Genomic DNA, 20,194 nt, shown 5'->3' with positions numbered 1-20,194 from the left:
GGGGGGCAATACAGTTTTGGAGCAGAAACCGACACAATATTCCCGTTTTCATCCCTCCTCAGGTCGCGACAGAACGACTTGTTTGCTAATACTTGCTAACAGTAGCATGCTGCACCGGCAGATATAAGCAATGCGTCATTGGTTTGGAACGATGTTGTGAATGAACTGTAACCAATCACGTGAGTCACTGGCCGCATCCAGGATTGTGGGATTACTGTATGCAAATTGTATAAGGCCATATCCACCCCCCACCCCACTCCTCGTCATTGGCGATGTGGCGAACAATAATTGTACCAGCAACATAAAATCGATTTATAACGTTTTGACCGGGCCATAGACCGATTTATTAGTCCTTGTGCCGGTGCACTCGCATCGTTCAAATCGAAACCGGATTTCCGGTTCAAAACGTTTTTTGTTACACCCCTACCAGCTAGCCATGTATGTTACTCATACGTCCTTGCTTGAAAGTGACAGATGAAATTATTCCCCGTTTTGGTGATGATTACTTCAGTAGGACGACCGCTTGAAATTCTGTCCAGAGGGAATCTTGAAACTGTCCGGGGAACCGTCTTTGTTGCCACCAAATTCACACAGGTTCAGGTTTTGCTGCTTAACTCAAATTCCACAAAGACGTTATTAACGAGAATACCGTGTTTGGACTAGTGTCGCAACATATTATTTTGAAGAAAATTTTTAGGTTGACTGTTAACTTTCTCTTTACTCCTTTGTTGCACACTGAACTTGCATGACGTGCTGACACTGAGCATGATAGTGGCCTAAAACTAAGTTTTGTGCAACCAACATTTTTGTCACAAAAGTCTACGACCTCAACAGCACTGGATTTTAGACGGTACATTGACAGGTGTTTAATTATAAAGTTTCTTACACTATTTTTATACGAGACAAATTGACGCCAAGAAAGTTTTACAGGCAGATGGCAATATGAAAGAAAAACGTTAAAGCACTTTTTTTCCCCTAATTGGATTCTCTGCAACCCTTACAGCAGGCCTGGTAGCGCGCCCATGAGTGCAACACTACTGGACTCTTGTCATAAGTATGAAACGTTTTATCCAATTGTCCAAAAGACCTCATGTGATGTGTCTTCCCTGAGGCATCTTTAATGCGGTGTTGATTAGGTTTGTTGTTGTGTGTTATGTGTTGAAACAAGCTATTTATCATGCAGGGAGGAAGACAGCTGGACGCACTCCGGAAAGTCTCTCCAAACACAGCACTAGCCAGCGCCGTCTCCCTCGCTTGCTTCCTTTTCATTATCATTGCAATCTTTTTATTTTACTCGCCTGCATCTTTCATTTTTATCTTTCCTCATATTTTTGCCTTCCGCTTCTCTTCTGCCCTCATTTTCTTTTTCTGGCAAACAGAATAGCTGTTTGTGAAAAGAGGCTGTACGCATGTTTATTTTGCCGCCACCCCCACTCGTGCTTTCTTTTATGACTTACAAAAAAGACTGTGGCAACCTAGCCTTGGTCATCATTACCTCATTTACTAAAAGCAATTAGTGAGGGAAGTGCCCCCCGTCCTCGCTCTCATTCTGTCACTGTTCCTTTTGAGCGTAATAGTCAAAAGTTGTGCCCTTTAATTGCACACAGAGTCCAAATGAAGCTGCCTCTTGATTAACTTCCAAACCCAATTGTTTATACATGTTTCTCCGTGTGCTGATTTTGGTCATTCGTGATTTAAGGACATGCTGCCAGGAAAGAAAGGTCTATTGTAGTTGAGATGTCGTGATCAAAGCTTGCGTGCTGCAAAACATTATGCACAGTCTAGGAAACAATGTTAATGAAGCACTGGAGAAGCGCCAAACAGACGCTCCAAAATACAGGACCTCCTCTGATTTTGTATTTCCTCGCTACCCGGCAATCTTGTTGCGAACAGTCATGTTCGGTATTATGTGGATTTTGGTGATTTGTATTATCAAGTTTTCCTTGTGTCCCTTTTGTCAGTGTTGTCTCGTTAAGTTTTATTGTGTACCCCCCTGTGCTTGTCAACCTGGTCCATTGTGTCAACCAATCAACTCCCTCAGCTACTTGTGTCTTATCCAGGTGTTTCTCGTTGTCTCGTTAGTTTGTTTGTCCAGTATTTGAGTTCCCTGCTTTCTTTTCAGTCCTCGGCATCGTGTTTGTTTGCCGTCTTACTGCAAGTCGAGTCAAGTCTTTCTCTTCCTCGTGTTTTTTTTTTTTTTAGTTACTTTGAGCCGTGTTATTTTTTGGAACTTTTTTAACACATTATTCTAGAGATGGGACAATGAAGCCTTGTGAAGCTTTTGAGGCTTTCGGCTGATTGATTTGGAAAAAGAGTCGAAGTTTCAAAGCCCCGTAAGATAGATCGTACCGGTGACATCTGGTGGTCAGCTGGAGTCATAGCAGCTATAATCTTCAAAGTGATTCGCCTGATTGATTTATATTCCAACATAACACCAGTACATTCAGTCTTACATTTGTGTCTGTCTAATGATCATCAGGTACACATGGAAGTGTTGCAATATTTTGACACTGTACCAGTACTATGGTTCAATGTGATGTCCTGTTACTCATTCGATTTTTATAAACAGGATTTGGATATGACACAAGTGCGCTGTGAAGCCAGATGACAAGTATTTCAACATCAGTCTTTGGGAGATGTGACTGAGGGTCTTGGAGAAGCGCTTATAGCAACTCGGTGGCTCAAGCCTGTATCTTCTACACACGATTTATAAATAATGCATAATTGGAAACTTTAAATGCATCATTGTGCGGGAATTGTGCGCCTGACACCGCGCCAAAAGGTTTGAATCAGTTACGTAATTTCCGGTATCTCATTAGCGCGCATAAAGCCGCATACGTCATTAGCACGTGATCACGGAGGTTTCATCGGGGCTTTTGATACATTGTTTCGAGCAGTCTGTCTCACTCGGCTGACACATGTTCCGGAGTCTCAGTGTCAAACGTCCCATCTCTACATTATTCTAGATAATTCCAAGTACCTTGTTCGCCTTTTTGTTATTTTGAAATTAGATTGTATTTTGAGTGCAAACCTGCCTCACCAACCTGTAACTGGGTCCGCAACCTAACCTAACCTAACCATAACAAACCCATTCCATTGTATTCATTTATGGACTGATTTGAGTTGAAAATGGAAGTGTGAGTAAGACATAAGTTAGACACACCCCTAGTGGGAGTGTTTTTTGTGTTTTGACAGGTGTGGCCTCGTGAGTGATGTCAAGAGTTTGAAGTCCATCTTAAGTTGACCTTTTTACCAAGCAGTTAGTTCATTCTCAGAATCTGCTTCATGCTCTTTGTGAGTGCTTTCATTTTGTATTTGTATTTAACTGCCCCATTCAATATACAGTTCAAAGTACATAGGCACCTTGTTTTTCCACTTCACCTGAAACTCACTCATAAATTTTTGTTTGTTTGTTTTTGTTTGTTTTTTCTCACATTTTGTCTCACAAATTGACTCCAATAAGAGACCACGGCCCCAAAGGTCAAACAAAATCCATTCTAGTTCATAATGTAAAGTGAATGGAATTGTTCCGGATTCATTAAACTTATTGTTGTATAATAAATAAAAATCTACTTGAAAACATCTGACATCTGAGGGAACAGGATGGCGTCTGAAAAAAAAGACAAAGTCACTAAGTGGCGTTATACTACTGTTCTTTTACAAAAAACTAAATTTATGTATGTAATTAACATTTAATCAGTCATTTTGTATGGTACTGAGGAGCCCCAAAATAATGGAAAAGTAAAATTAATAAGACACTAGACACTCAATGCGGCATTTGACATTTAATCATAGTTTGAACTCCAGAGTTTGGTTTAACTTTTGAAGCATATTTTTCCAGAATATTGTAAGACTTTTGTAGCGTTATCAGGAGAAAACAGTATTTTGTTTCCCAAGTTAAGAAGCACGTCTATTGGATATTTTTAATGGAACTGTAAAAAAAAATCCAACGGGTTCAGGCACCCTCCTTGCATCAATTATTTCCTGCAGTCCCTAAGTCCCAAACATGTTTGATTGCATGTGAAAAGTGATTATCTTCGCTGCGACTCATTTATTTATCAAGCGTCTACAGAAGTTACATCTTTCAAATCCTCCTTTTATGAAACATATTTCATAAGTGATGGAAACTCAGCATTCACTTTGGTTTCCTTCCAGATTGCGGCTTTTTCTGCCAAAAGCCGCAATACGCTATACAAAAAGGAAAGTTAGCATGTCGAACAAGACTTTTTGTAAGTTATTTGCTCTCATTATAATTCTGTTTCCTATATAAGTGTGTGTAATGTGCAAAGGTTTATGTAAAGTACTTTTTTTTTTTAAACAGTAATAATCCAGCAAACAGCACACTAAGTACTTCATCGTGATTTGCACACACTTTTGCAGATATGTCGCATTTGTCCAATTGTACAAAATAAGTGTCCTTTTTACTACAAAACTTTACATAAAGAGAACATCGACTCACACCACGCGCACTCACAATTCTGTGTTCATCTGACTGCACGACAGTACGCGTGCGTGTAATTAGCGAGTCTTTCAACACATCTCAACGTCTCTCATTAATCTCACTTGAGCGATTAGACTACGGCGATGTATGGAGCCATGGGAGGCGTGAAACTGGCTGTGAAACTGTTGTCATCTCATATGTTATCGCACTCTCGAGACTGGGGGGGGGGGGTTAAATCATGCCCGGCACAGCCCATTGGCAGCTAATCATGCAGCTAATGATAAATTAAATATTCAACATCTTCTAGTTACAACAGAATAGTAAGGTGGAGAAGTCTATGCGGAGCTTCTCCCAAAGTCATTTTGTTGAATAAACCCAAAAAGGAGAGCAGATACGAGTTTGAGTGATGCCTTGAAGTCGTGACACTTGATGGCTGATTAGAGCAAAACATCAGTGTGGTTTCCCCACTGCGACTGCGGTGAGAAGTGATCTAAAGGGTCTTGTCAGTAGACGTCACGCTGGCCGCTGTCGCGGCGCCAGATGCTCGCTGCTCGCCGCAACGCCACAGCAAGAAACACACAGCGTGTTCCCTGCAGGCGCAACTACAAAAATGATTTCAACTTAATTAAGAAGGTTGCACATCAAAACGACTCAAATTATTCAGCCAGAACAGATGTTTAGTAAAACCAAATGTTATCAAGAGTGGAAAAGGCATCAATGATTTACTTATGCCTGATTTATGTTGATCAGGGGGTTAATTACCAATTCCTGTATGGCAGGGATGTCAAACTCATTTGAATTCAGGCGACACTTTCACCTAAATTTGATCCAGGTGGGCCGGACCAGCATGTCTGTGGCCTGATAAGCCATAAATAATGACAGGTCAAAAATATTTCCTGATGCTTTTCTGGGGCAAATAGTGCATTCTGAAAATATTCCCATTTATTATTATTATTTTTGCATAGTAATCTGAAATGTCTTGAGGAAAGAAAAAAAAAAGCGTAATTTTCAAATGCTCAGTAACAGCCATATTTCAGAATTTTAAGTGGTCGTCACTCAGTGGACAAAATTAGCAACAACAGTTTATTTTAGCAAAAAACTACAGTTTGTGTTGTCCCCACTTGCCACATTGGACCATCTGACGAGCCAGTTTTGGTCCGCGGGCCGTATGTGTGGCACCCCTGCTTTTTGGGATTTATCATTAAAGAATGAAGCAACATGATGCCAAGTATGGCTTTTACCAATAAATGATCTAAAATGGTATTTTAATCAAGGTTAAAAACATACAGTACAGTATTGCACACACATTAAAGGCATGTAAAGATCCAATACCAAATCGATTGGTATGCGCATTTTCTCTTGAACATCATTTATAACACTCACTTTTAAGTATTAACTTTGCAATATGTTCATCGTAATTTGCAATGTGTCGTATTGGTAGATATCAGACATGGGAGTCAGTCACATATGTGCAAATCATAAGCAAGGTCATATACTCAAGCAAGTCTCGAGTTATGGGGGGGGGGGGGGGGGGGATCAAGCAAGTCACCATCAAATTTAAAGTCGAGTCAAGTCATTATGTAGTTTAAGTAAGTCATAAGTCAAGTCAGACAATCTCGTCTAGTCACAATTTATGTTGGAGTGATAAAAATATTTTTGGTTCACTGATTATAATACAAAATTAAATGAACACAGATGTACATCCATATACATCTTTAAAAAATAATTGGCATTTTTAATATGCTAATTAACGCACATTTGAATGAGTAGCAACTGTTGCTGTGATAAATGTTGACATGTTATACTGTATATGGGAGTAAGTCTCCAATTGCTCATGTCACATGCACAGCCGCCTACAGTACAACATCCACAAGAAGAGATCTTTTTGCAGTTCCTTAAACTGTAAATGCACACACCGATCTCCTGTATGGACTCCAGCTGGTCCCTCCCCCATGTAGACCACACGCCTCTCTCTGCTGAATTGAAATAGATTAATGAGGAGAGCCGCTTCAATTGGCCAGGAGTCGGCTGTGTTCCCTCCGAACAACGACATATAATGAGATAAATGCCCTCTCTATCTGTGCTGGTCTAGCAAAATACCAAAAGAAAAAAAAACTCCTTCAAGTGCACAGTTAGTATTGCACTAGGCATAAAAATAAGCCCTAAGAGTCAGGTCTCATGAATGTCAAGTCAAAATCAAGTTGAGTCTTTCAGAAGTTTTTGTCGAAGAAATCGCATGTCATAAAATTAGCGACTCGAATCCAAGTCATGACTCAGATCTCCAATTTCTGGCAGGTAAACTTTGTCTATTTTTCAGCTATATATTTAGCGTCTTTGATGTTTATCCTGTTTTATTCATCAATGAAAGTATGTCGTATCACTGCACAGCCTGTTGATACCATTATCTTTATAGAATTATACTTTTTTTTTTTACTTCGAAGTCAAGTCAGTTAAAAAAAACATGAATTTGTCTAGATTATTGGTCTATCATTTATGTGTGTATGAGTTTTTTTTTATGTAAACCAAAACTGAAGTCAAATTTCTCATAGAGCGATACAGAAATGATCTCCCTCATTTTCAATGAGTCAAATATTTAAACGGTCAAATTTGAAGAGACACACTTTGCTCAAAGAGGAAAAGAAAACATGACAAGTAGAATCACTGGAGAATTGCGTTGGATTGATCCTCCAGGCTAAACTAAACATCTCAATTACCTCCTGGGTGAAGATGAAAAAGTATAGATGTAAAAAGACTCTGCAGAGCCAATATTTAAATCGCCTGTCAGCCGAAGACAAGCTCCCGCTGAGCTCGGATTTGATGACGTATTTCGCAAAACACAAAAAGCAAACAAACGTGTGTCATCCGCCGGAGCGCCTGTTTCCGCCGCTAGCCCGCCACGCGACAATCATCAAGCACATATGGAGCTGCGCTACCGCCTGCGGGGAACAGGATTGGATCTGGGGCCAACCAGATGCAACCGAAGGGCCTCACCACTCAAAGGTGATGGATGCCGCGCTGCTCGTGGGGCCTCGTGTAGTGCATCTGTGAGAGCAGATGAATGGGGAGGAGAGGCTGATGAATTGGGTCACACGAACCCAGCGTTTCGGGGTAATGTGGTGAAAACGCTGGAGGAGTGCAGTTGGGTGGTTGCACGTGTTTACAACTGGGGCAGAGCTTCACTAACACGACTTGATTTTCTTCTTTGGCTCCCTCCGCTCTCCTCACATGTGACAGGAAAGGTATTTCATTTAGCCAGGAAGACTCTGCTTGCTCAATAAATTCAAGTAAGAGGCTCTTGGCCAGACACAATTGTTCTGTCGTGAGCAAACAACATAAGGCTGGTCGAGAAGCAAGAACACTGCATTGCCTACAAATCCACATTTACAGAGCAGCCTACTGTTTGGTGCGGTTGATGATGCTGGGCGATAAATCGATTTTTTAAATTAATTCAAGTGTTTTGTTGTCAATGATTAAAAAAATTATGACATCAAGTTGTTTTCCCCCTTTCGTTGCGCCGCCCCCATGGGCTTCCGTAGCCTTAGCTCTGCTAGTCATGTCCTCACACACTCCATACGGGAGGAAATAATCAATAAAATAAATAAATAAACTCGCAAATTTGCGACATTATAAAGTGGCAAATTTGCGAGAAAAAACACAAACATTTTCGAGAAATAAACTCGCAAATTTGCAACATTATAAAGTGGCAAATTTACGAGAAAAAACAACGCACATTTTTTAGAATTAAACTCGCAAATTTGTGACATTACAACGTGGCAAAATTACGACATTATAAAGTGGCAAATTTACGAGAAAAAACAACGCACATTTTCTAGAATTAAACTCGCAAATTTGTGACATTACAACGTGGCAAAATTAAGACATTATAAAGTGGCAAATTTACGAGAAAAAACAACAACGCACATTTTCTAGAATTAAACTCGCAAATTTGTGACATTACAACGTGGCAAAATTAAGACATTATAAAGTGGCAAATTTACGAGAAAAAACAACAACGCACATTTTCTAGAATTAAACTCGCAAATTTGTGACATTACAACGTGGCAAAATTAAGACATTATAAAGTGGCAAATTTACGAGAAAAAACAACAACGCACTTTTTCTAGAATTAAACTCGCAAATTTGTGACATTACAACGTGGCAAAATTACGACATTATAAAGTGGCAAATTTACGAGAAAAAACAACGCACATTTTCTAGAATTAAACTCGCAAATTTGTGACATTACAACGTGGCAAAATTAAGACATTATAAAGTGGCAAATTTACGAGAAATAGACTCGCAGAGTTGCAAGAAAAAAACTCTGAAATTTGCAAGAAATACACGTAACGTACTCGTGTGTTTCTGCCAATACTTTTTGGTCGGGGTTTCAAATAAGGAGATCATAATTGCTTTAACAGAGATTAACCATATCATATTAAGCATTCACACTTTGAAGCATTGGGTACTGCCAGCGATGAAGATGTCTTGCTTTGCGAAGGTCCTCACCCTGAGGATCATGCATGTCAGTTAATTTGTTAAAATAGATATTTACTTGTACATTTATGTTTCCAGTTTTTTTTTTGTACAAGTAGCTAAATTGATGTGGCAAATCTGCTGTTCTCCGTCATTCACTTCCATTTACCTAGCGTATGCTAGCTTCTGATTGGTTTGCGTTGATAGAGGGTCAGGAAGTGTTGTCGCTTTAGTTGCGGTGTATGCCGAGTAAAGTTTAAGAAGAAATGCGTCTACATCCTGCCTTTTCATTTTATAAACAGTGTCCCATTAACGATCAACGAATCCTCACGTTAACTCCTGGTGGACAAAAGCCAGCACCTCGTCCAGACTCAAGACTATATTATAGTATTGTAGTATTTCTTGCGAGTTTCTGAGTTTTTTTTTTGCAAATTTGCGAGTTTATTTTTTGTACATTTTCAAGAATTTTTTTTTTTCGCGCAAATTTGCCACTTTATAAAGTCGCAAATATACAAGTTTTTTTTTCTCGTAAATTTGTGAGTTTTTTCTCAGAACATTAATATTGTGTGTAATAACCCCACCCTCAAGTAGCATTTTTACCAAAATACTTGTACATAATACGCTCCCTGATTTGCTGTAGTGAATAATATAAATGAACAATGATTCATAACATACCAATATAAGTATAAGATACTCAGATATTACTGAATGGTCTGCAGTGCATCATTTACAAGTGACTATACACAATGCTGACTAAAAAAGCAGTGGGTATACACTAGGGGTGTGCCCCAAAAAATCGATTCTCATTTAGTACGATTCAGAATCGATTTTAAATGTACCAAAATCTATTTTATTTAAATTATTTTATAGTCTTCCCTTTGTTTGTGTGTGCCTTTATTGGGAGCGCTGTTCATGTTGTACTCGATTTGGCCACTTAGGGGCAGTGTGGGTCCACGCGGTCTGATACACTGTTAAGTTGTAGCCACATTAGAGAGAAGAAGGAAAAAGTTACGATCAAGTTATTCCAATAAAAGTTGTTTGTTTTGCAGCGTGGAGCCATTCTTTTGAGTGACAAAAGTGCCACGAGTAGCGCACTAATTAGCATTAGCGAGTCAGACTGGAGTAGATCATTACGATTCCTTGAACATCTTTAAATTGAAGCAAAAATCATTGTCAATCAAATCATTTTGAATCAAAAATCGTTCCTAATCGAAAATCGATTCTGAATCGAATCGCACACCCTAAAATCGGAATCGGAATCGAATCATGAGACATTCAAAGATTCCAACCGCTAGTATACACCGTATACTCGCAGATACACTGGACTACAACACTGCTCGAGATGACCGACAAACCAGACCACACATACTATCACATCTCCATGATTCCCACCTGAAGCCAGAAGTCTGTAGTACTCGATTGACCAGTGGAGTAGTGATTAATTAATTTTAAACAGAGGCCAAGTGGCGAGGTACAGAAGTGTGATCAAGTTGGCATATGTGGGGTCATCCTGCGAAACGGCTGTGGTCACGCTTGTCTTCACACTTTCTGTTTAACTGTAAGGTTCCCAAAAGGTTAATTGGATAATGTGCTTGATTATCCTTTTGAAAGGCTGTGCTTAATTTGTAGCTGTTGAAAGACACAGCACATACAAGGGACAGCACATAGTCACACACAAGTCAAAATTACAGTCTGTCTGTAAAAGATAATTGTCCAACTAAATGTAAGAGTCACAAAATATTGAATAAACAACCTCCAAGTTTTCAGCACCTATTTTTTGGGCTATCCATTAGTAGTACGGTAAACTGTCATTTTTGCTGGCCTATTAAGGTGGAACCTAAAAATGTAATGGAAAGGAAAAATACAATGGATTGGGTGGAATTTAGGTCATTTGTTAATGGATAGTGTGAGCACACAGCACCGCCCCGTGTTATGTTTACTTTCTTTGTTTCATGAATTAATAAAATGATACGGCTATTGGGAGCATGCATGGCTTAACATGCGTAGTGCCTATTGGCTTCTTCCTAATAAAGTACACATTGTAGACATGCTAAATGATTTCAAGGAATGCCCTGGAGACATTACAAACATATAATCATGATGATTCTTCGGAATTCAAAATAACTAACACATCACTTCACGTGGTACAAACAGGTGTCTGAGAGCACTTCTCAACATACTGTAATACAAAAAGCAGTCATAGTCAGGTCCAGTGTAATTGTGTCCACGATTTTGAATCTTTAGGATTCATTATAATGTTTGGAGTTGTACCGATTTTTGCCTCTTTGGCTAATTTGGCAAATTAGTAGGGTTAGAATCTTTGTTAGTAGGGTCAGGTGTGATTGGCAATTAGTTTGAGGTATTTTTAATAGGAGTGGTAGAGGTGCTGACCTTTTTTGTATACACAGTTGGGAAAAAAATTGTTCCTGGCATGCATCAAGTCACCATAGTTGACATACTTGTTCTGAGTGTTTGCTTTTCTTGTTCCATCTAATTGGGAGTCTTTACAGTTTGCGGAAGACCGACTGGAAGATGGGTGGGAGAATGCGGCGAGAAAGTCATTTTACCTTGGCACAGATAAGAAGACAAACGAGATTTGAAGGCAGATAGATCTTGTCGACAGCGCATGCTGTGCTTCGTCGATATTGAGCGGAGTCTTTCCTCCCCGCTAATATGTGTAGCTCCGCAGCCAAATATTTCAGGAGATGGATGATTATTTCGTACGCTGCCAACTGGCACAACATGGGTTGAGCTGAAGGTCATCTTGACTCATTTCCGGCTCAGAGGAAGTGTGGCTGGAGACTGCGCTGTTTAATGTCCATTACTGATGTGTGTTAATAGAACAAAGACGACAGGCCGGCGCAAGGAAGCCGACAGGGCTGCCTCTACACGCCGGTGACGCAACACCGCACAGGGGCAAGCAGGACACAGCGTGAACGTACGGAGAGTGGGTACAGATTGTCGCAGCGCCTCGAGGCATATGGCGGGGCGACTCATGCCTCCCGGCTAATTGAGTCCTAATGAATCACGGGTTTGGCATGTTACATATCCCTGGTGATGGCTCATGTCATTGATGTATCAGAGATGTCCTTTGGAAGTGAGGCAGGCCGTGACTCCCAACATGCTAGACCTTCGGACACCGTTGGACTCACACTGAATACTTCACTTACACACCAGATGCTGCAGGGCAAGGCACAGGGGCCACTAGCGACATAATACCAGACACTAGAAGTAATGGCGTGACAAGATGTCATTTGGCTCCTGCGTGATTGATCTATTACTCCATAGAGTTGGGATTGCTAAGACACTGACAACTCAAATTGAAAAAACTCTTTTCATCATGACTAATGTAACACATTACTTTTTCCAGTCAAGTAATTAGACTACAGTTACATCAAAATCATAAAACGTTACTACATGCTTTATTTACTTCAACTTGACCGTGACGTCAGTATTTCTAAGAGTAGTATCTTTCCGTACCAACGGCAGTTGCAGTATACTGCCTCTAGGTGGCAGCAGTGAGAAAGAATTGACAAGAATTAAACAGCATATACTGTAATCAGCCATGGTGATCTTTAACACATAACTGTACATTATGAAACACGTTACCAAGGGAACTTCTGGTACTTATCGCTTAAACATAGTGAAGCATTATGGGAGTCTCCAACTTCACATTCACGTTTGAGTGACGTCATGTGCCTATGGACTATATGCCACGTAATATGCGGGTCTTCCGCTCATCAACGTTTCTGGTTTGCGACGTGTGGGCCGCGTCCCAGTACTTGCGCTTCCACCTTTGTGCCCCTCGGTTGCGCGCTCCCATCCTCGGTTGCGTGCTCCCGTTAACGGGTGCGAGGCTGCAAGTGTGTATTGTCTGTCTCAGTGTCCGAAGCATTTCAGATAGCCGAGACGCCCTACCGCCGATGAGCGGGAGCGTGCGGTTTCGGGGGCGCAGGGGTGGGGGTGCAAGTGTTGGAACGCGGCCAGCAGTGGCCGGAAACGGCGCTAATGTGTAAAACCCGGAAGTCGGAAGTCCTTGGCATCCACCCCTTTGTGTCATGTTTCCAGCCTTGATGACTCTCATGTCCATACCATACTCCACACTCTAAAAACAATTGGGTCAAAAATGGACCGATCCTCTACTTAGGTCTGTTTGGCCAAACTTTGAGTCAAAACCTGGGTAATTTTGTATATGGGTTGATTAGTATCAAGAGGGGGCGGCACGGTGGAAAACTGGTTAGCGCGTCCGCCTCCCTGTGCAGAAGACGTGAGATCGAGTCTGGGCTTCGGCCTTCCTGGGTGGAGTTTGCATGTTCTCCATGTGCGTGCGTGGGTTTTCTCCGGGTACTCCGGTTTCCTCCCACATTCCAGAGATATGCATGGCAGGTTAATTAAACACTCCAAATTGTCCATAGGTGTGATTGTGAGTGTGGATGGTGGTTCGTCTCTGTGTGCCCTGCGATTGGCTGGCAACCAGTTGAGGGTGTACCCCGCCTACTGCCCGAAGCCAGCTGGGATAGGCTCCAGCACCCCTGCGACCCTTGTGAGGACAAGCGGTTAAGAAAATGGATGGATGGATAGTATGAAGAGGATGATTTTGTATCTAACAACCCATGAAGTTGGGTTAGATCCTCGACTTGGGTTAATTTGACCCAACTTTGGTACAAAAAAATGGGTGATTTTGAATCAAACAACTCAGAAATTTTTTATCAAATTGTGCCATAAAAGGGATCAGGTTTTTTTTTTTAATCCAAAATTAGGTTACTTTTGAGCCAACTGTTTTTAGAGTGCATAAACAGCAATAGAGGAAGAACAGAGTCGTGTTTTTAACCTTGAAATACAGTTACCATTTTGATTTGGGGTCAGCTAAAGACAAAATATTAAAGTTCGTTGCACACTCTGTGCTGTTGACAGTGTTATCTAGGTTCAATAACACGACACACACACACACACACACTCACACACACCAAAATAAAGGATTGCAACACTGTATGCTTAAGTCCCACCAGATTGTGTGACTGCAGGAGGTCCACAAATTTTATCTTTATATTTACAAACAATATACAAATGAAACAATATTACAAATGTTTTGTCATTACAACATTCATAATAAAATGCCAAGTAAATTTTTTTACATTTTAATTAAAAATGTATTTATGTTATGTGAAGTCTAGAATGACAATTTTTTATAAAAAAAAAAAAAAAAGTACCTCATTTATTTGAAGTGAAATCTACAAAAGACTCATTTAAAAAATGAAGAAAGTAAATGTTTTTTTTAAGTCAAACAGGTTGTCATTATTTTATTGTTAATGAAGACCTATATTATTCTTAAATGCCACTGTTAAAAATGCACTTCCAATTAGGGTTGTCGGTATCCTCTAAATGCAACTTTTAAACAATCTTGTAATCTAACTTAGTTACTTAAAATCAAGTAATCTGTAAAGTAACAAAGTAAAGGTATTAAAGCAAGCAATTAGTATAGTAACGAAATCTGTGGCAACGCTGGTTAAATTAAGCCAGAGTACCGAGAGAAAACAAACAACCTCATGGCCAAACAACCTGAGAGAAGAAACATACATTCAAAATGATTTTAACATTTCCTAGGCCACTTATGAGTGTGACTAAATAAGCCACTGTCGTTTCCACCACAACATATAACCTTGCATGCTAAGCAGGTCAACTTCGGAGTGTGGTCGGTGATATGTATTTTTTTGCTTAGCCACTTTCAAACCATAGATTTTTTGTCCTTTCTGTCAACTTACAAAACACCTGTCATGTTGATTACACATCCCCCGCAGCATGTGCCGCATTCAACACTCCACAATGCAGCACTATCTGAGCAATCTCCCCTTTTTGTCCAACTGTGGCAAGCCGAATCACATCTGACCTGACTCTGCTGCGGGCCATATCTTCATTAACGAATTAAATAGATGTGATAAGGCCACCGGCAAAATGACAAGTCGGGCACAATCTCGCAGGGTTATTAAAGATCCTTTTATAAAAGATTCAGGACACGTTGAAAACTGTGTGTCTGATATGAACACTATATCCACGTTGGTGTAAACTTGTTAGTCAGAGGACCTCACTTTGAGTGCTGTAATGCACAAATGGTGGTCAAAAGGAAACCAGGCAGCAGCAGCAGCACACAAGGCTTTAAACAAAACAAGGTCCAACATAATGGCAGATTGTGGCGCATCTTAATCAAGTAATGAATCAAAGAGAAGCTCCACTATAGGTCGCTTATAGGGGTGTGAATTTGTATCACGATTCATAGGTCACAATTCGATTCAATACGATTAATCCCGATACGAATCTATAAAATGATTATTGCGATTTGTTTTAAACTCAAAATTAGAAAATACTTATCAGTAAACTTGTACATGTTCACTGTAAGATTTGTATGAAAATGTATTTATTTATCTGAAAATTCAGGTTGCAGTCTGTTTCATGTTTGAACAGCACTGAAATCAAATATTAAGGCTTTTTGTTCCATTAATATAATATTTTTCTAAGCTTAATGTGTGAATCCTAACCTAAGACGTTTTGTTGAATATTACCATTAAAAATTGATGTTTAAAAATCGATTTGACTGCATATTGAATCGATTCGAGAATTGCGCGCTGCAATACCGCGATATATTGCCGAATCGATTTTTTCCAACACCCCTAGTCGTTTATAATTTATGTTCTGCGATTATTATTGTTGATATTACCAAGACAATTTGGACAATGATACTGTTTGCCTTTTTATGTTTCATCATTTTAGTGGCCCAGAGCACAAAACGATGCTGAGTGAAGAAGAGCTGTGACAACAACCAAACAATACACCAATGGGATGAATTAAAACTGAGATTGTGGTTCAGGTCCTCTCGTTGAACATCAGTAATGTTTGACCTCCCAAATGATCTTCTGAATTTTCGAACAAAAATTCTCAAAACTCTGACGTCTACTATGAAAGGGTACTTTATATTCCCTGCATGTTCACCTTCTGTGTAATGACCATGTGTCCCAAAAGTGTGCGACGAAAAGAAAATGTCAAACCCTCTTTCGCTATTTTGTCTATAACTCTTGTGTCTAAGTGGAAAAGCCATTATGGTCTTAATCGGGTGAGCTATAGCTCCCCAAACCACTCTCAGCTTTTGCTGTCAGCGGCTAAATTAAGAGTCGCGTTTCCACTGGGAGAGCCGACAAAGACCTTCTTACTGGAAAAGTGATGTTCTCTGGTGTTTTGTTCAGACCTGTCTTAAGCTTCACAAATCACACGGTGCAGGAAAAGACAGCCTTGGACAACAACAGAAAAATATGTGAGTCTTTGTGTCCTGACAGGGCGGGGGGGGGGGATTGTACAATCGACCGATTGTCCTACAAACGAATCAGGGAGTTCAGCTTAAGATCTGTTGCAAAACATCCTCTATAAGGAGATTACTTAGCGCAGTTTGGCAGAAGTCACCAATGAACTCTGGTACCGAATTGTGAAATGCTGACGCCGACCTTGTCTTATCTTCTTTTGTCTCGTATTATACCTTGCCAAGCCACAGCAAAACTACGGCGGGCCACAAATTTCCAGTAATAGTCTGTTTTATAGCCCATCTCAGTTTTTTTCCTGGATGTTCACAGTAAATGCCAAGACCACGGTCAATTCTCGTCCATGAGCTCTCAAGCAAAAAAACAATGCTGCGATAGACATATGGCCCAGTAATGAATTGTGCATTTCAACTGGTCATTCTGCCACTCATTGAGTTTTAGCCCTGGGGCAAAGTTAACAACCACGAGAATGACAATATCAGGTCAGTGTTCATCTATGTGTGAACATTTGAGCGACAGTGTTGTTCTTTTTCATTTATTAATTGTTACCATGTACTGACCTGCAACAATCAGTACAATGGTCTCCACATTCTAATAAAACTAATATAAGGACTATATCAACATTTCTGCCTGCACAAAGATGAGATTGCTCACTTTTGATTGCCACTGTAAAAGGTATTGATTTAACAATGTTCTTATTGTGATCTATGTACTGAACAGCTTCATTGCAGCATACCAAGACGTATCTATTATCCGACAACATGACAAAAGACTGCAGTGTCTATAAAACTGAACAATAATATCTTTGAAAAGGCAGAATATTTATTTCATTGTCTATGACTAGACTGTGTAAGCATACTTAATAATATGAATGTGGTAGACTGCAGTGGCAGGCCATGCTTTTGCTACATGGGTCTCTACTGCTTCTCATTTATTTATGTATTTATTTTTGTACCCAACTTTCCGACGCGACTTTTAATATTTGTCTAAAAAAAATGGTTGCACTGTAATTGTTGTACACCTCTGCAAAGTTTCTATTACTCCTTGTGCACTCTCTGGCAATGAGAGCGCCACTGCCACCTACTGTAGTAAATGTGCCATTACACTATATTCTGGTAAGGCAAAAACATATGAATACATGTCGTCATCCTCTTAAAATAATTGTCTGTTATTTCTTGGGCAAAAAAATATTTTTTGTCCATATCATCTCCCCGTGATGCAAATAGTTCATTTTTTTGTGTTTCCTGAAAAATCTGAAAAAATGACTTAGGCAATTATTTTAAGAAGGCGTTGATGGTCTCTGGGGTCGCACGCACCCCACTTGGTAAGGCACTTGAGAAGGACTGGTCTATAGTGCCTTATCCGACTTAGCCCGCCCCTTAATGCCACACTACACAGTAACGAATTGAGTGTATAGTTTACAGGAAATAACTGGCAAAAAAGTTGCCAGCTAATTCTTGTAAAATATTAGTACATTACTGTATTTTTTACAAGAACTGTATTTAATTATAGTTACTTACTGCATTTACTTTTACAGCAATTCACTATTATCTAGTTTACAACTGTTTCTTGTCCATCCATCCATCCATTTTCTTAACCGCTTGTCCTCACAAGGGTCGCGGGGGGCGCTGGAGCATTTCCCAGCTGGCTTCGGGCAGTAGGCGGGGCACACCCTGAACTGGTTGCCAGCCAATCACAGGGCACACAGAGACGAACAAACATTCACACTCACAATCACACCGAGGGACAACTTAGAGTGCTCAATTAACCATCCATGCCTGTCTTTGGAATGTGGGAGGAGACCAGATCACGAGGAGAAAACCCACACTGGCATGGGAAGAACATGCAAACTCCACCCAGGAAGGCCAAAGCCCGGACTCGATCTCACGCCCTCAGCACTGGGAGGCGGATGTGCTAACCAGTTATCCACCAGTCATGCCGCCCTTGTTGTAAAATCAATCCTCCCCAAGCGATGCAGACTGCCCTTGCGCTAAAATATTGTTCTTGTCCTTGCTCCCGTGACAATATAGGGTCCACTATTTGCTTCTTCTCCATATAGAGGTACCCGCCAAAATCCAACAATCTTTACCTGTAATCCACATATATAAGTGCCAAAGTATATTTGCTGTAAAATATACAATATTTTACCGCAAATTACTGTACTTTTTTTTTTTTTTACCAACTATGCACTTTGTTTTACCCATAATGCATTGCTGTATACAGTTAAATACTGTAAAATTCAAAACAAAAAAATGCTGTCATTTTTTACTGTAGATTTTACCGAAATTTCTTACAGTGTAGCCTATACAAAAACGTAATTTTTCAGTATAAGCAATTGTACCACATACATTGCCTGGAGGATTCCAATATAATAAAAAAAAGGAAGAAGAAAAAAAAAGATATTGTCATTGTGGGCCAGCTCTGTGGCCGTCTGAGGCAATTTTGAAATCTGATGGGTTAAACATAGTCTCAATGCTAATTGACAAATATCAGCCAAAATGATTCTGAAGACCCTGGCAGATTACATTGACATCAGCTAAGAGCTAAAGCTAATATTTGTAAATCGGCCTCTTAAGGCGACCAACTTAATCATCTCCAGTCTTTAAAAGTCCAATTTAGTCGTGGTTGGAGCGAGCAGGACATCAAACTGGATCCCGAGCAAATGTTCTGTGTCCAAATATGAGCGCCAGCTGACACTCTGACCTGATTTACACGCCCCCGTGCCTCCACGACACGATGGTGTCTATCCCGCTCACGACCCATGACCCTGAAAGCTATGCGGAGACGAGCAGGGGCCAGACAGCTGCGCAATTGAGTGCAGACTTCGCCGTGCGCACTGTGCGCGTGTGTGTGTGTATGTGTGGAACAGCAACTCGACCGCACCGGGCTGCGCGCATCCATCCAACCATTCGGTGCACCCACAGGTCGTCAAGCACACGTCTCTTGTCGTCGGTTTGTGTGCGTGCGCGCGCGTCCTCTTTACACGTCAGGTTGTCACTTCTTAACATTGCACACACGTTGAGCCAGATCCAGTAAGCGGTGAATGTGCAATATGCGCACGACTTGGAACTGGACTGTATAGCGTATCTCTTCATTTAAATTTTTGGACATATGAGTTTATAAATGCTTTCATCGATGTATTGATTTACACTGCAGTCTAAATAAACTGACATTTGAGATGTGTGCTATATAACGCAAAATGGGACAGCTTTGCAGCATATGCCTTTAAAGCACAACATTCAACTTGACAAATTCAACATTAGTGAGGAGCAATCAGGTCATTTCTATATATTAAGGTTTCATTTGTGTTTTATGGCTGGCTTTCAATGGTGCATATACAGAGGACCGGTCCGCAGCCCATTTTCATTCAGCGGCCAACACGTCCTGTCCATAAATCTTGACACGGCGCAGAGCTCCCATGCATCCTTAAACACCGTGACAGTAACTTAAATAAAAAAAAGAAAGAAGAAGACTCGCAAGTGAGAAGTCACTCACCTTTTTCCCAGCGGAGTGTCCCATGTATGCGTTTTAATCCATATCTGTGTCCCCTTCATGTGAGCGCGCCAACAGAAGAGCATGCAGAAAGCGTGCTCAAGAAAATCCATTTGTTAATTCCATTTGCCGGGCACACGCGGTGGAATCACATTACACCGCGCCGTTTTCAAACTAATTTACTGTCCAAATCTAAATTTCCGTAAAGCTCTATCTTCTTCTTTCCTGCCACTCTCTCTCCCTCTTGCAGCTCTGAAGTTGCCTGGTTACCCCTGTTTCTCATTCAAGGAGGCTGAGGCGCTGCGTGAAGCGGCCAATCATAGCGGCAGCCGGAGAGATTAACTATTTCTTGGCTTCACTATTCTAGTTTCAGGCTAAAATGAGGAGGTGTGGGCGGGGAATCTCAGCCCCGGGTGACAGGGAAAAAAATTAAAATGCATAGAGAATAATGTAGAGAGAGAGGGGAGCTGTTAGAGGGAGGTTG

The 20,194-nt window shown here is 40.6% G+C and overlaps 1 protein-coding gene across 1 annotated transcript in view; it reads right to left on the bottom strand.

Moving 5' to 3' along the window:
• LOC144043079 (uncharacterized) overlaps positions 1–20,122 on the bottom strand; it is an 80,223-nt gene extending 60,101 nt beyond the window's left edge. Inside the window, exon 1 of the mRNA XM_077556320.1 lies at positions 19,714–20,122. The gene's annotated coding sequence lies outside the window, so the exon portion shown is untranslated. The remainder of the gene's footprint in view (positions 1–19,713) is intronic.
• Between the last annotated feature and the right edge of the window lie 72 nt (positions 20,123–20,194).

This window comes from Vanacampus margaritifer, chromosome 2 (genome assembly GCF_051991255.1).
Source record: "Vanacampus margaritifer isolate UIUO_Vmar chromosome 2, RoL_Vmar_1.0, whole genome shotgun sequence".
In the NCBI taxonomy this organism is placed as follows: Eukaryota; Metazoa; Chordata; class Actinopteri; order Syngnathiformes; family Syngnathidae; genus Vanacampus; species Vanacampus margaritifer.
This window is presented reverse-complemented; position numbering and strand designations above follow the sequence as displayed.